This window comes from Etheostoma spectabile, chromosome 1, assembly GCF_008692095.1.
Source record: "Etheostoma spectabile isolate EspeVRDwgs_2016 chromosome 1, UIUC_Espe_1.0, whole genome shotgun sequence".
Classification (NCBI taxonomy): domain Eukaryota; kingdom Metazoa; phylum Chordata; class Actinopteri; order Perciformes; family Percidae; genus Etheostoma; species Etheostoma spectabile.
In genome coordinates, this window is record NC_045733.1 from 12,142,887 (window position 1) to 12,162,419 (window position 19,533).

A 19,533-nucleotide genomic window follows, 5' to 3' on the forward strand; every position below is an offset into this window, starting at 1 on the left:
ATGGACGCATATATAGGCAACACCAAAGGCAGTTGTAATATTTACCTAGCAGACTAGGCTAACACTGTTGTGCTAACGTCCGGCGGTGTAGCGTTAGCTAGTTCTAAACTTGTGAAAAGCCGAACAACATCCCCCGTCTAAGCTGTGTTTCACTTTCAGATCTTTGAATTCTTGGTTACGTCCCTCTTTGAAAAATCTGCCCGCCTAACACGGACAAATTGTACCGACCTTCCTACCTAGCTAGCTAACCTACAGCTAGCTAGCTCGCTAGCTATACCGGTATGCTAGCTATAGCTATCTATCTCTCTCTCTTTAAATATATCTATCAATACTGTCTATCTGTCTAGCTATATATATAGGCTATCTATGTATGTGTATGTATTATCTATAATCTGTTGCTGAACGCTCTTTCGTACACTGTTGTCTTTTATTTCTCTCGTAACTGTCAATGGTCTCTCTAAGCTGGCTGGCCTATCGTCTCCCTTGTGTGACGTCATGCATTGCATTTTGGGAGAAAAGCAAACCACTGTAAAATATGACCTACTTTTTCGTGTTATTTTATGTTATGTGATACTTTTCAATATCATATACAGTGGATAACAGTTTGAATGTTTATTACCAACAATCAATAAGTGCAAATTCGTTGGAAAATTAAACCTGCAACATGGGCTTTAAGCCCTCAAATATTGACTTTGTGAATCAAAACTAAAATCAGGAGATCAATGCAGATATCCTGCCCTACTGAATAACAACAACAACAGAATGTAAAACTTGAATTTCCCAAATAAGAGGATAATTAAGGGCTTCTTCTCCTCATGTTGGTGTCAGGGACATAGGCTGTCCATGCTCACTAAGCCACAAATTCTTTGTAATATTTAATGGTTTTGTGATGTTTCTAGCTGTGTGACATGGCATGTTTTTGATGATTACCCTGTCTGTGACAGAGTAGTAATCTCAATTGTGCATTAGCTCTACTTAAATTAGAAATATATGCTTTAGGACTGACGTGCCTAACCAGTGAATGCAATCCATAATCGCAGCCTTCAAGTTAAAACTAAGCAGCACGTTCGTTGACAGGAATTTGAAACAATGATGCTTGTGTATAATGCCAGTAGTGTGATCGGTGTGGAACTTTGCTTGTGGTGGAGTAAACACTTGTGTGTCTGACATTAAGACATCCAATAAAAGTGGTCATGCACTCGTAATATAAAATTATACATTAATCAGAACTTTCAGCTACAGTCACATTAACCAACAGGAAGGTGTATTTGTGCGTGGGCAATGCATGTGTGAGTGAGAGAGGCTAATGGAGGGCTTTTGTTGGACACATGCTAGTTCTGCACTATAGAAGCTGTGACCTACTTTTCTCACTCACAATCACACACACAATCTCACACACACACACAAGCAGAGGTTAGGCGTGCACTAAGCCCCATTCTTAATACATGCATTCCAGTGGATAGAGCTCAATGCTGCTGCGCTTTCAGCCTGCCTGTTGGTACAAGCAACTCCTGCACACACAACCTCCTGCATGGCTGACAATAAAGCAGAGAGCCTGATGCTTGTAGTTTGAAAGCAACAGTCTTTCTTTACACTGGTTAAAAAAAGACAAGAAGCACTACACTGGTTGTTTGGCTAAACAAGAGGTACTTGAGCTGCATTATGTATCTTTACTGCAACGAGGTTATTTACTAAGAAAATTACAAACATATCAAACCCAACCTGCGTATTCACGTGTCACATGGCTGACACAAAAATAAATTCCGTTTTACATGTCAGTAAGACTTAAGGAATATTCAATGTCCCTTACATGGTAAAATGATGTATGCTCCAGGTGAAGGATGATAAAAACATAAAAAAGGTAGAAATGTGACATTTCAATCCTTTTCTCCAGTTTCTGTGTTCACAAGAATCCCCACAAACAAACACACACCATCATGTACTGCAAGTGTATTATTATGCCAACACAAACCAAAAAGTCAAAAAAACATAATTTCAGAAACAAATGCTTAACTAATAGTGCGTCAATAAAAGCTGCCCTGTGAAGCCTGAGCATCAGACCGATGGTTAGAATTTCAAAAAGATGTTATTCTTCAACATACCGATTCCATGGCTGTGGGAGAATGTCAGTGGGCTAAAATCCAACTAGAAAAACACCTGCCGTCTGAGTCCACAGAATCCTGAAAAAGAAGATGAAAACAAAACCAAGCATTAATTACAAGGACAGCACAAGCAGTTTCACATTCCTCGCAATGGATGGGTATTGGGGTGGATGCAGAGGGTCATGTTTCTTCTCCCAGCATCGGTTCATCCACAGTTCTCTGGCAAGCTAATAAAGGCCTATGGAAGAAAAGGACACAGTGGCACTGACATGCACTTTTTGTTTCTTCAACCCAACATTGAGCACTCCAACCATGGTCCTTATCCATTTTAACCGAGCTCTGCACCTACGTGCTGATAAAGAGTACAGATTTGACAACATAGCTCTTTTTCCCCCCAAACCTATCTGTAAGGAACTGCTTAACAATATTCTTAAAGCTGATTTATAGCTGTGGGGAGGCTGTACACAGATCCTACACCGTAGCCCACGTAAATGGCCTACGCCGCTCTGAGGATTTATGCTTGTGTGCTGGTGTGTCTGCATGTTCTAGCATATCCCTTTAAAAGAATAGCAGAGCCGGTATGTGTGTACACATGGGGAGTGTGTGGAAGAGCGAGTGAGAGAATGACAGGATTAGCTTCTGAGCGAGTACTGATTTCGGTGACGGAGACAGGGAAACAAAGTGTCTCCCCTGTGCTTTTTGACCAGTCAGAAAGCTGTAGCAAGAAAAGTTAACCCTCTCCTTGATTTCATGTTGTTTACGAAGAAGTAGAACCCGGAAATGAATAGCTGGGCATGAGTCGGGGGGGAATGTGACGCTACCAAGCCACAGCCAAGAGGACAAAAATTCACTACATATCAGTCGCCATATTGTTAATTGGTGAATCTCTCCCCTCTAACATCGGTTTTGGTCTCAAAAAGCCTATATCGGTGTAGTCTTAATTTCTATATATAGTACACAGTAAGTAGCAAAATGAAGCACAAGACAGCCAAACCTAACCAGCTAAAGCCCATTCCCGCTCATGTTCCTAACCTTCCCGGCCGGCCGCCCTTCCCCCAGTCTCCTTTCAACAATGAGGACAAGGGTTTATCAGGATTTAGGGGGCAGACCATACGGAGGGGGGCTAAACTGGTGATATCCTGAATAATAAAAAATGTCTACACTGACAATAGTCAGAAAGTGAAATGGGTGGAGCTGCTTTCAGTAAGAAAATGGATCCCTTGTTTATTTCAGTGTACAAAGCCTCTAAAAGCTTCTAATGGTTGAAAATTGCATTTAAACTAATACACTTCAATATGTTGTTATTAGAGAGGATAAAGAAAGGCTGTGCTTAACCTCTTAAGTCTTCCTCCTATAGTCAAACAACCTGACACTTTTCACTTGATAGTTTTCATTTTACTTTACAAAACCTTACAGCACACTATACAACACACTTCAAATAACACTCCTCTTCATGGGAACAAGACAACAACACACAGGACACATTCCTCTGGCCACAAGAACTGAGATGCTATGGACATTACTAATAGCCAAGGTATAGAAATACAAAGGATGCACCAGCTCTTCTCAAGGTTAAACTCAGTGTAGTTAGAGTGTTCTACTATGTTGCAGACGTCGGATTTGGGCAGCTGTGCCCGACCACTCTTGCATATTTATAATACCGACAATACAACATTTACACCCTCCGCAAAAGGTGAGAAAGCACTCGCTACACATACATTTGTGCCTTCCAGGAGAGGAAGTGCATTTGGAAATGTGCGGTGTTTAAAACAATATTGTGGCTTCCCCTTCCTACGAATGTTGGTTTTTCACTATGCACTTGCGCCTTCCAACCATGTTGGACAACACATCATTCAAACTAGTTATTTTCGAGCATAACCCAGCCCTTGCATTGTCCCAAAACTGTAGTCCTTGTATTTATTCAAATGGAAAGATCTCATTTTCAAACATCCTTGTTGTAAAACTTCTACAAAATTCTTTTGCATGCACACAGATTATTGAAAAATTACTTGGTCCTTGTTTGCCTCTGGACATGCATATTTCCATCAGCATTAGTGGTAGAAACAGAATTGTGTTGAAGAAGAAATTTCCAACTAACCTAATATGTTTACAAGACTGGAGTGGTAATGCACTGGGTGGCATTGAAGGGCTCCTTATTGCTTCCTAGTTAATTCGCTTTGACTAAGCTACACCAGGAGAGAATGAAAGAGTGACACATGTGTGTAGCACACACACAAAACTGCTGACAGGCCAAATTTACACAAAACAATTACATCCTCAATCAGATAAAACACCAGATAGAATATAAACTATTTTTTTTGGGATAATACATGAATAATAGATTTACCAAATTGTTTTGCCTCAACGAGTTACAGAACCACTAGGGGTGTGACGCGACACTCAGCTCTTGAGATTTTGACACTATTAAAAAAATAAAATACTTCAATGTAGAAATAAGACTGGAAAAATAGTCCTTTATCCAAATCAAGTCACAAAATGAAAAAAACAAGCACTGACAAACTCAAATGACTGGCTTCTGTCTTGTATAACTAACAGTCACACCGTTACTTATTCCATATGTACGTCGGAGTAGTTGAGACCAGTTATTTTGTACTTGAATTTGTCATTGTACAATAGACAGAGAGAAATAAAGAGTGTGTTATTGTTTTCACAGTGATTATATTCTAGAGCACAAATAAATTACTCAACAGATGATTTTTGTGAAGACAGATGCTCTTTTTTCCTCCTCTGCATTTTATTCATTGCAGCAGTACACAAGGAAGTAGGCTACTCTAGTACTGATTCATGACAATTATAGGATGAAGGGAGAACATTTCACTTTGTTTAATTTCATTAAATGTAAAATTAGGTTTTGCTGTCCACTTCCCGACTCATTTAAACAGAGAAAGAGCGGTCTGCGTGAGACAGCGCCCCAGTGAAGTGTACAGTGTACACGCATGTCTCGGCCAAGAGAGAGAGAGAGAGAGAGTGCGCGGCTGTAGTCTTTAACGTACTAACGCTGGGTTTGACAGGGAGCTTTTTTACTTCAGCTATCGTTCTGCAAATGTTAACTCGAAAAGATGGTCCACCTAAAGAGCCAGCCACTCTCAAGTTACTGAGCCTTTGCTTAAGTTATTGCTAGCTCTGTGGCTAACCCCTTTCACTTTGACCAGCAAGTTGCAAGCAAAACATGGCTTGGATCTTATAGTGGTGTAGCATTTATTCACTGACAAATAAACTGCACACACTGTGCACTGCCACAGCTATAGCGTAACTGCCAACTTTTTCGACACACACACACACACACACACACACACACACACACACACACACACACACACACACACACACACACACACACACACACACACACACACACACACACACACACACACACACACACACACACACACACACCTCTCTTCTTTTCTTCCTCCACCGCACACTCCCTTATGTGTGGGCTGCACCTGCCACAGTTCACATTTAGGATGCTTGCTAGTAACTTGCCCCTGAAATTGTTTGTGAACTTCTCAATGGCAGTTCTTCATATGAGTAATCAAATTGGTGGTGTTGAAGGATTTGAGATGGCATCCTCCTTACATTGTTTCAACCTTGCAAGTAATGTATACTGCAATACAATGTTTTACACCATGAAAATCGCCCAGACCGCGAACATTGCTTCGCCTTCAGCACGTAAAGCCGTTGTTGCATGGATCAACAACAAACTTCAAGCCAGCAAGCTACATCCTAAACATGGCATGTTTTGAAGAAAATTTGAATTGTGCAACAAGGCAGGCCTGCTTGGTTCTTTTGGGGGAATTGTTCTAAAGATTTACAAAGAATGTGTTTAATGTTACGGCATCTATTATCTAACTGGGACATTTCAGGACGGATTGTGGCAGGATTACAGCGGACGAATTATAGTTACACAGGGCGATACACTGGTAAAACCAAATTCCGTTATATGTATCCAGCTAATTTAAATGGATCATGCTACAGTATTGTGTTAACAGTTAACTTTACCTTTCATTATATCTTATTATATAAATATCTTATCAGGGTGAAAACCAACAAGTTCCTTCCCAAGACCATTTTGCAGAGGCACTAAAGTTGGGCTTCATTTAACCTTGCCTTATGTCAAAAGGACTGCCTCCACACCACTTGAAGCTGAGGCCAAACATTCAGTTTTTTCGTGCATAATTACAGCACATTTCTAGTTCAGCATCACCATGACAACATGTCTGCATATTTAATTCTGCTGCATGTTCACTGGACATGTCCCTGTTATCTAACAGTTGATATATCAGCAGAGCATTTTACACCACTTAACTAATCTTAAACACAATGGAACGGAGACTTGATGACCAGTGTTGGCACATGATATACATACATACATACATATATATATATATATATATATATATATATATATATATATATAAATAAAAATATATAAAAGAGGGAGACCTCCCCTTGATACTGTGGGATTAAGGAGGAGACAGGGGCTTGAATGCTGTCTTCAGGACACAGGCATCTTTTGTCTTGCTTCTCTGCCATTTGGCATCTGATTACAAGAACATCTTCCATTACAACAAACTGGTATCGCTGCTGCCTTTATATGGGAAATCAGGACCATATTGCACGAAAGACACCAATGTGCCCCCCAGGGCAACAGAGCACCTCTCCAGCCAGTCCTGTGTCTGCTTGTCCTATCTGAGAGCAGATCAGAGCCAGCTGAAAGGCGACCTGGAAAAACAGCGCTGACCTCTGTCTGATTTCATAAAGCGTGACAAGCCTCGTTCACATCATGCAGGGAGATGGATTCACAATCACAATGCAGCCTTTTGTGGAGTTCATTTAAGGGACATAGTAAGCACAGGATTAGAAATGTTGGCACAGAATCTAAGCAAGACAAACCTTACAAGTAGTGCTGTTGGGCTTGATGAAATAAAGCATGTTTAGCCAAAGCAGTCTGGTAATGGACTTCTGTAACATACCATTAGCTCAAAGTTGTGGTGTTTGCTGTCCAATCAATAGCAATGTGTTAAAAACAAATAAGTTCCCATGGATCAGGTTGCGTTCGGACCAACTTCAGCCCTGTATGACAAAATGCTTTCTTCTTAATTTAAATGAGGCCACTTTGTCAACATAGTGGGGGTGCCATTGCAGAGGGTCTAGCCGAAAAAACGCAGCGCTGTCCTGCATTAAAATTTTACATGGATCAACTTTTGTTGGAGCGCGATGAGACTTCACCCGGCAAGGTGCTGTGTTGACCAATCAAATATGTGGAAGTGCACACTTCTGATAGATTACTTACCAACGCCAACTCTACTTATTTCTCTCATATACAATTTTGTTCACAAATCTGTCCAAATCTGCATTAGTGAGCACTTCTCCTTTGCCGAGAAAATCCATCCACCTCACAGGTGTGGCATATCAAGATGCTGATTAGACAGGATGATTATGGCACAGGTGTGTGCCACAATAAAAGGCCACTCTAAAATGTGCAGAATTACTGTAATGGGGGTGGGGGGGGGGATGACCTGGGTGGGCAAATTACAGGAAAATTGCACATTATAGAGTGGCCTTTTTTTTTTTGGATGGAGTGTCTAATATGTCGTCACTAACACAGATTTAGACACATTTGTGAACAATATTTAGAGAAATAAGCCTTTTGTGTGCCTAGAAAAAGTCTTAGATCTTCCAAGTTCAGCTCATGAAATATGAGGGCAAAAAACAAAAGTGTTGTGTTTACAATTTTGTTCAGTGTATATAACCTATTGTGATTTTTTTTCAGTAAAACAAGTTTATAGTGTTTGGTTATAATGCTATAAACCTCCCACTGTGAAATGCCTTAGACTAGAGAGTTCAGTGATAGTTTATGTATGAGGAGATAATATGCAATAACGTTGAATAACACAATGACGAGATTACTTGCAATAAATAAATAGATGTTAAAATGTACTCAGTTCTGCTTTTCTAATGCTTTCAGTAAACTGCTAAAATGCAACAAATTACATGTTGAATTAAACAAACTGAAAGGAAACTATTTCCAACTTTATAAAACAAATTATACATCGAAGTGATCACAAAAAGGCAGCCATAAAAAAGAATGATAGTTAACATTTTAAAGTGCAGTTTTCTAGTGATACTTTTTTTTAACCAACTAAAAAAATTCCCTCAGCAGCCCTTATGTCGATAATGTCGATAAAACCCACCCCTATGTTACGTCTGAAACCAAATAAACAATAGGAAGCAACAGCAGCTCAATACAACCACCTGGGTTCGGCCTGCATTATGTCAAAGCATCAGGTATCGGAGCTCATTGTAATAGCTTCACTAATTAGATTGAGTCATCTGCTCTTCTATGCTCAAACACTGGAGGGGAAATCTGACACTGGAGGGTGTGGGAAGACAGCTGGGGGAAGAGGGAGATGGGCCAGGGGGAGGAGAAAGAAAAAGAGATGCACACCACACCTCTCTTCTTCAAAAACACCTACATTATTCATAAAGCCTGGCTTCTGCAGGGAGACACCACAACACACTGATCCTCCATAGTTCCAGCATGAGCAACCAACACAGACAGCACATTGACAGCTCTATCTGAATCCGTAAATCTAAAGACCAAACACACTAGTGCGAGATTAAGCATCAGCATAGAAGACGGAATAAAAAGCAAATGCAGAGAAGAGGATGAGAATAAGTGAAAGAGAGAGGAGGGAGTTAAGGAAAAATGTTTTTTCTAGATAAAAGATAAAAATGTGAGTCTGTTAGACGGCTGGGATTGGTTGATACTAGTTGAATAACAAACCAGCTAAATAAAGCCTGATATTAAATGAAGTCAGATAAGTCAGGGGAGGAGAAGGGCTGCAATAACAAGGCAGCCATACTCGTGACACAGTAAGCAACAGCGCTTGTTTGTTCGGCTCAGCCATGCTCCCCTTGCTATGAATCTTCTGCTGTTGTCAAGGTAACAAGCTCTCTGGATTGGAAAATAAATCTTCAGTCAAAAGACTTTTTTCTTTTTCTTTTTCTTTTTTATAAATGGTGGCCTCAACCTAAAACTTGCATGTGTTCTTAATGTGCCACTTAAACATTTCCAGTACATAACACAGTATTTCCGCTGATGAATCTGGAATGAAAATGAAGATAGCAACAAAAACATAATGGCGGAAACCTTCCCAGTATTGCTGTTCAGAGCTGCTTCCTAAATATTAATCAATTTCTTATTCAATTAATCCAAATGCCTCATCGACAAGACAAAAGCTCAACCAAAACGTCTCAGGCCCGCTAAATACAGTCCTATCTGACAAGGTGAAACACCCATTGGTTTGCACCCAGTTACTCATCACAAGAATTCATTTAAAGAAGTAAGGGTATAAACTGAAAATCATGCATGGCGTGCAAGTATTGTGGCCAATTACAACCAGGGCTGTGAAAAAAAATAGTGCAATCTAGCTGGTTTTATTTCTATGTCTGTTACTTGTGATTGATGCATGTGAAGGTAATCACCACCAAAGCCAGCAATTCAGTGAAGCACAACACTATATTATCACATAAAAGTCTTTAAATACACATGTAAAAACAATCTATCCTATCCTGTTTCTACCTTATATTGCTGTAGGACACTTTCTATGAAATGTCTGAAACAAGGATGTTTATTTGAATGCATAGCTTGTTTTCTTCTCTCTTAAATCTTATTATAGGCCCAACCATGAGAATACAGAGGGAGCCAAGCAAAGACCTTGGCTTTGGATGTATTATGTAATTAATGTCGACAATTGAATTGACTCTTATGTTAAGACAAATCAGCTTTGGATTTGCCAAGTCACCTCAGTGGCCAATCTAGTTCCACCCATTACAACTTCAGATTATCATTAAGTATCAGTTTCTTTCCGTACTTTATCAATTAAATAGTCTATTCCATACATTGTGTAAAAAGTAAAACAAAAAAAATTAAAGTCACCAGAGCCCAGGTCGCCTGCAAAGCAGTGTAGCACCCAAAAGTATTCATCAATTAACAATGGCATGAAAATGAGAGGAGCAAGCAAATCCTCAGTTTAGAAGCTGCTAACGTATTTTTATCTCTTACATAATAAATTAGTTTTTGAAATTTACTTTCCAGGGTTTTCTCTTCCATCATACAGCTTATGTGCACCACCGTAGCGACTGAACGTACAAATAATGTCAACAGCAACTGGACGACAAGCCCGTGCAGGGGATGGGCATCCCCTCATTGTCTTCTACACGTATGCCCAGATATCGACAAGTTCACGGTGGAGACAGCGGGCAAAAGAGAGGGAGGTGCATTTGTCGCTGAGCATGAATTTAGCAGTAACATTATAGCTGTGAACATAGCAGCGCAGTCTGTGTACAGTTTATCTTACAGTGAATGCTACAACTCCTCAAGACCCAAGAAAAAAGCCTGTGTCCTGCCTGCTTGTTATCTGCTGGTTTAAGTAAAGAGGGTTAGCCACGGAGCTAGCAACAATTACAGCACAGATTGACTAACTTAAGGTAAGCTGACCTTTAATGCCCCTGACACGCCAACCAGACGGCCGACCCTCGGCAGAAAAGTCAGTTAGACTGAGCAGTCTCCCCGAGTAGGATAAAAAAGTGCCTCGGGGGGCATTCTCTAGCTCACCCAGTAAGAGCGTTCACCCCATGTAGTCCTGCAGCGGCCGGGTTTGAATCCGATCCGCGGCCCTTTGCTGCATGTAATTCCCCATCTCTCTCCCCCTTTCCTGTCTATCCACTATAATAAAAGGGAAAGCCCCAAAAAATAATCTTTAAAAATAAAAAAACACACCAAAGCGACAAGACATAATACGTCTCCATAACTGCAGGCGGCGCTAATCTGTATTGACGCCCAAAAAAGAAAAGCAGCAGCTGATTAGACGAATGCGTCACGCGGGTCCTTTTTCTCTGGAAATTCAAAGCCAGACGGTCATGGCGGTTTTACGTTATTTTACTCACCAAAACGGGTTTCAGAAAACATTTTAAGCGAGACACAGGGCATGCAGTTGCTGAAACTGTCTTCATTTCAGATCAACAAAAGGTCAGTTTAAAAGATTTCCGTCAGATTTTAAGAGACTCTAGTCACGCTCATCCCGCTTCTTGTTTCCGGGTTTTGTACTCCACCAATCAGATTAGTCATTTGAGTCCGACTGCGCCCGCCTTCCAACTGAGCATGTCAAGTCAGCCAAAATGAAGGCCGATGGCTCCTCTGGAACACTCCGGGCGGATGACGACACGGAACACACACCAAACAGACTTGAATCCCCGACCTCGCCAGACTGTCCAACGCCGGTTATCGGGTTAGTGTGTCACGACCCAAAGGTGGACCTGCTTTTCTCATTTTAGGGACAAGCTGCTTGTCCAAGTTTTGCACCAATCATTTCTAGGGCTGGGACGGTTAATGCATTACCGCGGTCACATGATGCCTAACGCGGGTCTCAGCTTGTCATCGCAAAAAAAACAACACTGGCCTGCTTGTCTGCACGTTGATTCTAATGACATGGATTGTGTATGATGACGTTGTGTCTTACATGGATTCAAGGTTTTTTAAACAAAACTTAAAATCAAAAGATGGAGCAAATCCAACCTTTCACGAGTTGGGGAGCACAACGTTCCATGACACATATTAACATTCCATTTGCGTTGACTATTAGGCCTATAAGCAAGAGTACATGTGTAATGTCTTGGAAGGGAGAAATGTATTGGACATTTCCCCGGTATCAGCTGAGGTAGACACATTCCCATTAACGCTGCAGTGTTTACCATTGCACATTAGCCTAGCAGCTAGCGGAGTTTCCTTCTGTTCATAGCTTTATTCCGATAAATCCACACAGTTGAATTTCAGCCTGCATGCACATTTCTTCGCCTAAAACAGAGATGCTTATATTGGTAGAGAGCGCAACAAGTCAGAAAACTGCTGAGTCGCCCTCTCTGCTCTCGGCCTGCTCAGCTGCTAGACGGGCTAAACTTAGCATTGTCGGCAAACTATTTTATTTATATTTTAATTTTTTGACAAAAGAGCTTTCTGAACTGTCTGTGGAATGGATCAACGGAGATGAGAGAAACCATTGTGTCCCTAAATGACAGCAAAACTCAGTAAAGACTCTCATTGAGCTGAAATGGAAACACTGTTGCAATATTTTTATTCAGTCAATGGCTGCAACATATGTTGAAGGCTAAGGTTTAAGCCAATGTTTTTTCGGGGGTACGCCATTCACTTTACCGGCAGTACTGACAACAGATAAAGCCACTGTGTCTTGAGAAGCACTAGCTTGTTGTTTTATTGTTCACTTTTAACTCACTTGACATCAACTTTGCTAACTCTTTCACTCACAGCTGCACTCATACACCACTCTCCGTTACCGCTTGCTCTCCTTGCGCACTGACGTCACTCATTTAAGGCCCCCTGCCATTCTTGCTCAAACTTATCCTACTCTCGTGAGGGGGTTGCGATACCGCAGGAATATCTTATTTTTCAACCGCTGTAGGGAAAAAATACAATACTGCCCCAGCCCTAATCCTTTCTCCACTTACGCTTATCAGGCAGAAAACAAATCTCTCAGGTTAATGTTTAATTGTGTACTGCTCCAGTATGAATAAAATTATCTATACTGTAGCTATTGAAAGGGTAATATATATATATATATATATATATATATATATATATTCAAAACACACTTGTCTAAAAGACGCATGTCAAAACAGCCTCTTGTATTTTTTTTTTTTTATATAACCCTACACATCAGTGTCAACAAGACGTGGATTGGCGTGGGTGTACTTACTGCCCTGCAACAGAACATGCTACTGTTCTATTTTACAGCATTGGATGACGCTCTAGAAAAACAGCAGTACTTCAGACTCGCTCTGTCCATTGGCTAATGGACATTGATTTATTCTCTTGTCAGGTGTAAAATAATATACCAAGGTAGAAGAGCATTTTCCCCACACAGGCGGACTAAAATGGTGGAATCTAATACCCATGAGTTAACAAAGCACCCTTTTTCATTGCTTTGGTCAATGACTAATAGCTAAATAGTTTCAGGTAAGCTCATACACTCTGGCTTTTAGTCTTTATCACTCTGTTTTTTTTCCATAACACGCACACAGAGCAGAACACAATCATATCATTCAGCCCTCTGAAGGAAAGTAACACTACCAAATAGCAAAGATAAAATCCCCTTACCGGTGTGTCTGAAATGGACTTGTTTCTTGATTACAAATCAGGTGTGCATTCATGTCCCATTAACGTATGTTACCAACTTCACTAAATTCCCAGCAACCAATACTTTCTGATTGTCTTTATTAATGGCCGTGCACATGCAATGAAAAAACAACAAGAAAACCACACACTCTCACTAATGCAGATACTGGCTCTGCAGTGTCTAGTAAACGAGACTCCACTGTATATATTCCTATCCCTGATCATGATATTGCATATTGATATAAGAACTGGAATGCGGCACTTTAGCCTCAGGTACTTAATGTAATTGCCAAATGTCTGGCAAAAGGTAGATTTCATTTGAGAAGTAAAGTTTCATTCAACTATCTTGAACACTAAATATTCTGTGTTTTTTATTAAAAAAGAAATAAAAGCATTTTACAGTAAGTGAAGGATAGTCAGCCTATTCTCTCACACTGTGATTTGATTCTCTACAAAGAAAGCTTGCTCTGTCATTCAGCTTCACACACAACCTTAGCGTTTCCACAGTTCTGCCATTTGTCGTTTTCTGTTGCCATGGTTGCAGTGAAAGAAAAAAAAAAGAGAAAAGAGCTCTTTGAATATTGGAAATGGAGGAGCAGCAGCAGCACATGGTACATTATCGACATTAACACCTGCACATGCTCCAACACCACAGAACACATCCAAAGTGTTGGTTCTGTATGCCTGCGGCCACTCGTTCACCCACACAATTCAGTTAAGAAGTAGCAATTTAATAAATATCTTCAGTTGACACACACTTCACCAGTTCTACATGGGGATGTGAAACTCAGATTTATATCAATGCAATTGCTGTTCATCAAAATACAACATCTTTACAATATGGAGCAACCAGAAAGATTATGGGACAGTATGGTTCCACAGTGTAGGTGTGATAGCTTGCTGCATGTGCAAGTGTACAGCCATCATCCATAATGCCACGGTCACCTTAACAAGGATGTCAGTGTCCCTCTCCTCCCTTTTGACAGGCTTGAGCCACACACAAACATTCCTGAGTTTTTCTCTTCGATTTCTCATTGCAGCCTCATTGGAAAGCTGTCTAAACGCCAGAGGTTTTGCATGAATCAAAGCAGTGTGAAACTACTGCAAAGCACACAGAGTGAGGGAAATTGATATGGCAATTTGTGGTTCTGCACGTATATGTTGTATATGTATAAGACAATAAAACTCCCTAGAGCTATCACTGACAATAAACATGCTACATTACAACACTCAAAGGCAGAGTATACTTAAGCTACTAATGTTAACACTGATTCCCACTGAGGGCCGCATACCATGAACATACACACCCACGCGGTGTGAGTGTATATGCTATTTTTTTCTCTCACTCCAAGGAAGGGAAAGCGCCCGAGTCTACTGTAAAGGGCTTTGAACTTCCCCAGATTAAAAGCATGGGACAGCTCTCTCTAATCGCTTCTGTGGAGGTATGACTGAAGCCATGTTCACACTAAGGAATATAAAAATACGAGACTTTGGATGGTGGCCATTTAATACAAATGTCTAGTATACGTTTTTAAAGCCAATTTGGGCAAGCTGTGAGTGTACTAACAGCGTATTAACTGCATACCCTTCTTACTTAAGGTTATAACTTTAACAACAATTAATAATCCACAACTAACTCTCTTTAGCAGGGCAGAACACCATGGCACACAAAATTTTTTTGTACACTAACCATTTCTAACACTAGTAATAGAACATTTACAATGTATATATAGCTCACAATCCTTTCACGTTTTAAAGTATTTTCTAATAAGATGTTTAATGCGTTTAGAAAGAAATCAATGATGTTGCTTTACTTGGACTTTAAAGACAACCCAAAATAAAAACAAGCTAAAATAGAATATGGTTTTAAAGATATGAATTCGACAATAAAAGTGCAGTGTAAAAAAACAAAAACAAAAAAACAATTACGCCAAACAGAAAAGTCTTCAGCCTTGATTTAGAAGACCTGAGTGTTGCATCAGACTTGCAGTTTTCTGGGAATTTGTTCCGAATATACAGTGCATAAAAACTGAACGCTGCTTCTGTGTTTAGTTTGGACTCAAGGGACAGAAAGAAGACCTGTCCCAGACGACCTGCAAGTTCTGGATGCTTCATAATGTAACACACGATCAGAAATGTATTTTGGCCCTAAACCACAGTGCTTTAACCACAGTCTGGTATGGACTCTGATTTGAAAGAAATTAAATAAAATCACATATGCACTCCGTCTTGACACAGTTTAAGATTAGCATCAGAATCTACTGGCAGAGAAAAACTGCTTGCTTACATAAGCACATTTACAATTGGGACATCAGAAAAGGCATGTAAGTAAAGAATCTTCTATTACTGTTCACAAAAATTCCGCAAACTAAAAGCAGAAAAACACAAAGGCTGTCGGTGTGTGAGTATAGTTTACTACAATTTTTATCAAAGGGGAAAACAACAACAACAGTTAGGTTCAACGCCCTTAGCTTCCTGCAAGCAGTGCTTCCTGAGGAACCAGGGCTACTGCATAGAGGTGGAGATGGGGGAGGAGATTGTCAGAGTTAGAGGAGAAGGGAGACGAGTATGTGAGGATGCAGTATGCAAGCGAACTGCTGGGCTCTGAGATGCGAAGGAATATGTGGCAGAGAGAAAGTGCAAGCTTTCTGGCTGTGGGCAGAAAGCTAAGGGAAAAATCCTTGATTTCATGTTGTTTACAGAGAAGGAGAACCCGGAAAGGAGTAGGGGGAAACACGACCCTGCCAAGCCCAGCCAAGTGGATAAATCACAGTTGTTGCGGTCTGCGTCGCTGCTACGTGTAGTTACATTTCTGGGGAGGGGAACGTCAGGCTACTGCGTGGGGGAAGGTGTAGGGTCCTATGACGTAGATTCAACACAGAACCCTACTGCTAAGTTTATGGTAGCTGCGGCGTCTCCGGTGTGAGGCGCGCGCCACATAAAATGACGTCACAACAGCTGTCGTTTCCAGCGCGAAGGCTCGGCAAGCTGTTGCGGCGTGTGGTCGTGCACCTCTGAATTTTTTTTACTGGGCGCCCACTGTGCTGTCAACACTTACTGTGCTTTTAGTGGTTGGCTAGGAAGAGCAGGTTCGCCTGTACAAACATCTGTATGATTCTTTATAGACAGACCGGAGAGAGACAAACAGCCTTAAATATGTGGACAGGGAGAGAAACTCTGGTGTTTCAAAGAATATTGCAACAAACAATACGTTGAGCATTAACTTCTCCATGCATTCTCATAGAGCGCGTGCCCCATCTACGGAGGCCCTCACTTTGTGTAGGGCGCGATTAAATCCAACACTTAAATCAAGCTTAACCCTTGTGTTGTCTTCCCATTGGCCGTGCAACTTTTTTTTTCCTGGGTCAAATTGAAACCTTTTTTCCCCCAACGATTTGGTCGTCTTTTTCAAAACCTTTGTTGCCTTTAGTCATTTTGTTCAATGGTCTTTCATAAAAAATGTTTTTTTTTTTATTTTTTTTTTTTATAAATGCTATGAAATTGAAGACAACATCCAAATTTAAAGAAAGCAGTGGGCTGATTGTTTATTTTACTTGTGAAGAGTGTTGTGTGCGTTATTATTCTGAAAATTTGGTTGAAAAACACTTCGGATTTTTTTCCCCCAAAATGGGTCAAATGTGACTTGAGGACAACACAACGGTTAACAGGGCACCACAGGGCTGAGTTCAGCAGACAATTTAATCTGTCCAAGAATCACTTGATATGATGAAATTGAACAGATATGTTGCATAATGCAAGTACAATAAGCATGTGTGGGTTTGTGCAAAACAAATATTTGGAGATTTTTTATAGATCGCCATAACCACATCTGCATAAATCCACGTAGTTGTGCAGAAAAAGTATGCAGGGCTGGGACTGTAAAGGAAAAGCGCAAGGAAGAATTGACCATCCTCCTTTCACTGTTGATGGACTCAAAAACCCAATGCTCTATCAACCAACCAATCCAAATTTAGCCCAATATTAATAATTAAATAGGAAAAACATTCATAATAGAACAGCTGTAGCTTGAAATAGATATCAATGTTGGACACTTCTGCAAGAGAAAGTGCCACAAAAGCAGACGTTACTTGGTATCAAAACCATGAGACCCTTAATGGGGTATGAACCAAAACATAGCCTCTGACAAATATTTTGCGACATTAAATGCATAAGGAAACCCATGTGCACATTCAAAGCTTACAGGATCTGTTTTTTTTCCATTAGTTAGACAATTTAATGGTGGGGCTCTAACACCGAAGCTTTTTAGAGCTGGCTACAAAAAGAAGGCCATTTTAATGCAGGAAGGCATCCGATTACTGATGCTGCTTTTATTACACCAATGGTGCTTCCTACCTTCCAGGTGTGTTTTTCTGACACCATAGACCATGAATGTAATACTTATTGGTAGCTGACCCTCAGCACGAGTCCCCACCAATGTGGAAGACTTCTGAAAACATCTTAGCTCTAAACTGTATTTCCACAAAACAATGATGTAAAGCAATTTTGAAGACTCGACAAGTTAATATTTGATTTTTTTTAAAGTAACTGTAAATGCAGAATACATGTGCCATGCAAAAACATTGCTGATTCTTTAAGTACTAACCCTTTTCTAAGAAAACTGTTCAAACAGGCTATGCACTGATTGTGGTTGAGAACTGGCTTTGCATAAGTAATGAGGAGGAATAAAAGACTGTCCTACATCCACGCCAGAGATTACACTGCTGGCTGCTGTTTCTATAAAAAGAGTCACTGCAGGGAGTATGAGTGACACAAGCACACACGCAACCACACACACACACACACACACACACACAAAAAAACAAGGCAGTGTATTTATAGGAAAGAAGGTTCTAGTATCAAAAGAACTTTAAAGATCAGTGTCTGGTTAACTCTAGTCAACCAATCACTGATCTGTGACTATTCCAAGCCTTGGCAGACAAACACAGTGAAATGCTCGAAAGATTATTGGTAGCTCTAGGCCAACTTACTGTTTTCTATATTTCCTGTTCTCCTATTTTTTACTTCCTGTTTAGACTGCTTCCTTTCTGGGCGAAACAAATGTCTCAGTGAAGTGTATTAACAGTGTGTGACACAGGGACACAACGTAGATGTACAGGCCTTGATACAAGGGCCAAACACATACTGGCCTGTAGCTTTAAGAAGTGCTCTGCCACATATTCAGGAGGGAAAGTCCCTGTGTAGGCTCACTGAAGATGAGATTTTCCACTGCCTGCTGACCTCTCTGGTTAAACACACTAGCTAATTTCTACCCCTTTCACCTTCTCCGTGACTTAGTAAGAATATTCTAGACATTATTATATTGCATAGCAGTCGCACATCCAAATACCGGTAAAGGCAGGTGCTGGACCAACACAAGTCAACAATGAAAACAAGGCAAAGGTCCACACGCCGTAGACTAGTTAAGTCTGAAGAAGAGCATTAGCTCAAAACGTAATTTATGTTAGACCGGATACACACTGGATGAGTCGCGTTGGCGTGGTGTTTCTGTTGCGTGGCGGCTGCGTGAATTTTTCTATGTCTGTACACTCCAGAAACGTGCTGATGCGGTGCTGCTGCCAACTGTGAAAAATATCTAATTCCCCAGGTGACATCTCAGTGGTTTGACAAGCTACAGCAATGTAGAACATAGAACAGAAAAATATGAGCTAAAATTAGCAACATTTTACGTTTTATGTCAGATTACCTACAAGCTTTCAGCTTTTCAAACATCAAGTGATGATCACACAGCACAGATGTTTTTGTTGATAAATCTGTTTATGCTGTCAGAGCAAATAGTGATTCTATCGCAGGTCTAACTTCAGCAGCCAAGACCTTATTATGAGCCTTTGTTGACAAGTAGCATCCCTGCAGTAAAAAATAAATAAAATTATTTCCATGCCGATGTATGCCAATTAAGGGTGGGCCATACATTGGATATACACAATGCGGCTTGTTCTATGAGGGAAGTAGTAAATGACTATTGTGAAAATTGAGTACAAATTGACATTTTATTTTTTAAGCCGCCGGCATGATCTTAGGTTTGGCGTTTCACTCCCTCTTATTCAATTTCAATTCAATTTTATTTATAGTATCAATTCATAACAAGAGTTATCTCAAGACACTTTACAGATAGAGTAGGTCTAGACCACACTCCAGAATTTACAAGGACCCAACAGTTGTAGTAGTTTCCTCCAGAGCTTATGGCTCGCTCCC

The 19,533-nt window shown here is 40.5% G+C and overlaps 1 protein-coding gene across 3 annotated transcripts in view; it reads right to left on the minus strand.

The window, feature by feature from the left end:
- ankrd11 (ankyrin repeat domain 11) overlaps positions 1–19,533 on the minus strand; it is a 117,894-nt gene that overhangs the window by 85,157 nt on the left and 13,204 nt on the right. For 2 of the 3 annotated variants that reach the window (XM_032518243.1, XM_032518223.1), the window contains exon 2: positions 2,103–2,180. The gene's annotated coding sequence lies outside the window, so the exon portion shown is untranslated. Of the gene's footprint in view, positions 1–2,102; positions 2,181–6,867; positions 6,881–19,533 lie in introns of those variants that run through there. The other variant, XM_032518233.1, reaches the window with a different exon arrangement.